Source organism: Tamandua tetradactyla, chromosome 1 (genome assembly GCF_023851605.1).
Source record: "Tamandua tetradactyla isolate mTamTet1 chromosome 1, mTamTet1.pri, whole genome shotgun sequence".
Classification (NCBI taxonomy): Eukaryota; Metazoa; Chordata; class Mammalia; order Pilosa; family Myrmecophagidae; genus Tamandua; species Tamandua tetradactyla.
Window position 1 is genome coordinate 171998234 of NC_135327.1, and position 4655 is coordinate 172002888.

The 4655-nt window shown below is 33.5% G+C and overlaps 1 long non-coding RNA gene across 2 annotated transcripts in view; it reads right to left on the reverse strand.

Annotated features, from left to right (window-relative positions):
- Nucleotides 1-4619, reverse strand: part of LOC143659798 (uncharacterized) — a 29174-nt gene extending 24555 nt beyond the window's left edge. For both annotated transcript variants that reach the window (XR_013163791.1, XR_013163764.1), the window contains exons 1-2: nt 4569-4619; nt 3893-3949 (exon numbers count right to left, since the gene is read on the reverse strand). This is a non-coding gene — a long non-coding RNA (uncharacterized LOC143659798). The remainder of the gene's footprint in view (nt 1-3892; nt 3950-4568) is intronic.
- Between the last annotated feature and the right edge of the window lie 36 nt (nt 4620-4655).

Genomic DNA, 4655 nt, shown 5'->3' on the forward strand with positions numbered 1-4655 from the left:
ACCTGGAATGGGTGGAGTCACATCTCCTTCTAATCAGTACCCACAATTGGGTGAGCCACATCTCCATGGAGATAATCTAATCAAGTCTCCAACCTAAAAAACTGAATAGGGATTAAAAGAAGCGCTGCCTCCATATGATGGGATCAGGATTAAAATATGGCTTTTTTAGGGTACACAATCCTTTCAAATCGGCACAGTGTTATTCAGGATTTTTTTTTCCTTCTTGAGTCAGTTTTAATAGGTTTCTCAGAATTTGACCATTTCATCCAAGTTTTCAAACTGATTGATGTGGATTGAATCATGCACCCAGTGTGGACATGTTCTTGGTCACAGTTCATATTCTGGTGTGTGTGGACCCTTCATAAATCAGATCTGCTGTTTAAGTGTGGCCCCACCAAATCAGGCTGGGCTTTAATCTAGATTACTGGGGTCCTTCATAGGCAGAGCGAAAGTCAGACAGAGAGAAGCCACAGGGCGCAGCCAGTAGGTGGATGACAATGGAATGTCTTTAGCATCTGTACTGGTGTCCTTTTCTAAATTCCTGTTATTGGTTATTCATACTTTCTCATTTTATTAGTCGTTTTAAAGAACCAACCTTGGGCTTTGTTGATTCTAATCTTCTATCTTTTTGTTTGCTTGTTTTTGTTTTTATGAATTTTTTCTACTTTATTTGGGTTTATTTTGCAATTGTTTCTAGCTTATCAATTGTGTTTCAGTCATCACTTTTGAGCCTTTTTTCTTTTTAAATCTAAGCTCTAAAGGATAAACAATTCCCTCCATGTAACCTTTTAGCTGACTCCCCAAGTTTTGAAACAGTTTTTGTTTATTATTCAGTTCAATATTTCCATTATGATGCATTTTTTCATACTACAAATTGTTTAGAAGTATGTTTCAACATTTTCCAAACAGATACAATTTTTGAAAGTTGTATTTTTGTTATTGATTTCTAACTGAATTTGCATTGTGGTCAGAGAGTGGTCTGTGGGATCCTTTGAAATTTGTTGAGACTAACTTTATGGTCTAATACCTTATCAGTTTTGTAAACATTGTAAATCTTTCATTTTTTTAAAAAAAGACTGTTTCCCTTAATTGTTGAATGTAATGTCCTATGAATGTCCATTAGATCAAGCTTAATTGATATGGTAAAATAATTTTGTGATGTTTGTTTACTTGAGCTATCCCTCCTGAGGGAATTGTATAAAAATCTGCCACTGTCGTGGTAGATTTGTCAATTTCTCTTGTATTTTTATTAACTTTTGATTTACATGTTTGAGACTCTATTATTAGGTGCACAAAACATAGACTTAAGTATTCTTGGGAAATTGAAAATAGTATCATTATGTAGTGACTCTTTTATTTCTGATAATTCTTTTTGCCTTAAAACATTTATCTGGGTGGGCCACGGTGGTCAGCAGGCAAGAATGTTCGCCTGCCATGCCAGAGGACCTGGGTTCGATTCCCAGTGCCTGCCCATGTTAAAAAAAAAAAAAAACATTTATCTTATTTTATCTTAAAGCTACGGATGCTTTCTTTTAATTAGCATTAACCTGGAATATCTTTTTTCCATCTTTGACTTTAATTTCTCTTTGTTCTTATGTTTTAAGCAGATCTCTTATGAATACACATGGCTAGATTAAAAAAAAACCTATTCTGATTTTTCTTTTCTTTCTTGGAGAGTTTAATCCATTTATATTTAGTATGATTGCAAATATATTTAGGCAAGTTTCTTCTTTTTATGTTCTTCCTATTTGTCTCACCTTTTAAAAATTCCCTTTTCTCTTTTCTTTTTCATTTATTATTATTATTTTTTATTCATTATTTGATTTATTATTATTTTTTCATCATTTAATCTTTACCTTTTCTACCTGTTGGGAAGTTATATGCTCTGTGCCTAGTCTTCCAGCTGTTACTCTAGCTATTTGAGCATAAATACTTACCAAAGTCTTAAAGTTATTAGCGTCTATCCTTTCCCTTAATAATTCTGGGACTTAAAACATTCTAACTCTGATTACCCACTTCCTCATAATATGCTATTATGATAAGAATTTAAAATCTATTTCCCCCATTAGTCCTTATATTTATTATTGTTGTTTTATATGGTCAATATTTCTTTAAACTTACTCACATATTTTTTCACCACTTATTCCTTCTTGTACTTTGTATCTGGAACCACTTTCCTGTTGTTTCTTCTTGTACCTTGTATCTGGAAGCACTTTCCTGTTGTTCGAAATATAGCTTTTAAAATTTTCCTTTAGTGAAGTTCTCTATCTGTTGTTTGAAAGTAGTTTTGTTCTTTATTTATTTGTTTGAAAGTTATTTTGCTTTTAAATTGAAAGAAAGTTTTACTGGACATAAAATTCTAGGCTCAGTCTTCTGGCTTCCATTTTTGCTGTTAAAATGTAACCAGTCTATTTACTATTCTTTAGTAAATGATCTATTTTCATCTTTGGTTGTTTTGAAGATATGCTCCTTTGCCTTTGATATTCTGCAATTTTATCATGTGTTCTTCAGGTGCACCGTAATGGATCTAGGTATAAATTTCTTGTTTTGTTTTGTTTTTTTGCTCATCTTGCTTGGGATTCATTTGGATTCCTATATCTGGGAATTGCTGTCTTTCCACTATTTAAACATTTCTTCACCCATTTCATTTTTAAACACAGTTTTTTTTCCCCATTCTATTACTTTCTTCTAGAACTTTGATGAAATATGTGTTAGGACTTCTTGTTCTATCCTTCAAGATATTTACCATTCTGTCATATTTTTTATTTCATTGTCTTTGGGATGCATTCTGGGTAATTTATTTATATCAATTGTTTGTTTCATTATCCCAGTTAACTAGCTCTCATCAGCTAAATTTAATCTGTCTGCTAAGTTTTAAATTTCAGTTCCTACAGTTCTTTGATTCTGAAACTTTTTTTCACATTTAACACATTTGAAATCAGGATGCATCCTATAATCAGTGGCATTTTGCAATTATAATTATCAGTGTTTTGCTGATACAAAAACTATAGTACATGGCTCAGCAGGTAAGAATGCTTACCTCCCATGCCCGAGGACCTGGGTTCGATTCCCGGTGCCTGCCCATGTAAAAAAAAAAAACAAAAACTACAGTACATGAAATGATGTTGCATCTTATAATCAATGATGTTTTATTGTCAACAAAATATGCTACTCATTTTTTCATTTTTAATTCTATTGGTTCTTTCTAAAGCCCAAATTACTTGAGTTTCTTATCTATTTTAGAACTTCCTGTTTGTTTTTGTAAACTTCTCAAGTTTTTTTTTATATTCTGTGTCAGATAATTACAATACCTGAAGACTTTGCAAATCTACTTCTGCTGTTTCTCACTCATGGTGTATTATTTTCTTGTTCTATTTATCTGTGGGCCCACTATTTTCCTTGGAACTTTATCTCTTTAAATCTTTTGAGGCCTGGGTTGAAGTTGAGTTCCTCCAAAGAGGATTTGCATTTACTTCTGAGAGTTGTCTGGGTAGCACTATTGACCTGAGACCATCCTGAAATTATTTGTCTGAGATTTTTTTTTTGGGGGGGGGGATTGCACAGATAAAAATTTAGACCATTAAATTCATGTGGGGGCTTACTTGTGTTATGAATTCTTAGGGGATATTTCCCCCCACATCATCCAACATGAAGATTGAAATAGGCAAGATTCCTTCTTGTTTCCTTTTCCACATGTTTTTATTTACTTATTTACTTAACACCAAGAGTGATTCCATTAGAATTGCACCTTTGTGCATGGTTTCCCATGAAATTCTCCTCCTTCGATGTGCTTTAGGTTTTATTTCTTGCCCCTTGAGTCCCTCCAACTTTCTAGGGAGACGTATAAGAACCCTAGGGTTCAGAGAAATCCTCATGGGGAAAGTTGGCCTACCTCTCCTGTGTCTTGATTTTACTTCTTTTAGTGCTCTGTGGATTCTTTCATGCCAATCTAGTGACACCTTTAAAAAATTATTATGAAAACATATCATTTAGCATTTCAGTTGTTTCTTTTGGGTAGGATTGTTTAGGCGTCAAATCCACCCACCTCCAGGAAACGAAAGTCCTTCAACAAAACTTCTTGAGAGGGAACCCTTCTGGTCTCTTTGACACAGAGTCCCTACTACCTGTTCTCATGGCACAGTCTACACTTATAGCACATTTCCTAGGCATATTATTATATTTAAAGATTTGTATGATCTTTGAATTAATTCTCTACCTATCCCATTAGAAGTAGCAAGGCCAGGCCTATTTCATTCCCAGACCTTATCTACCACATAATAGGTATTCGATATCTATTGAATAAAATATATTTATTGGATAAATGATTAGATGAATAATTATTAATTAATTCTGAGTGAGAAGCCAATATTGGTGTTGTGTCAGGCACTTTTGTGTGTCTCTGTTTTAAATTCAGTCATTAGAGACAGTGCTTTTGAAGTTGCTGAATTGGTATAGAACTGTGCTGTCCAACACAGTAGCTGCTAGTCACATGTGGCTATTTAAATTATTTAAATTAATTAAAATGAAATAAAATTAAAAATCCAATTCCTCATTTTCGCACTACTTACATTTTATATGGCTGGTGGCTACCCAGGTGGACAGCAAGGCATAGAACATTTCCATTATCACAGAAAGTTCTATTGGAAGTGCTGCCA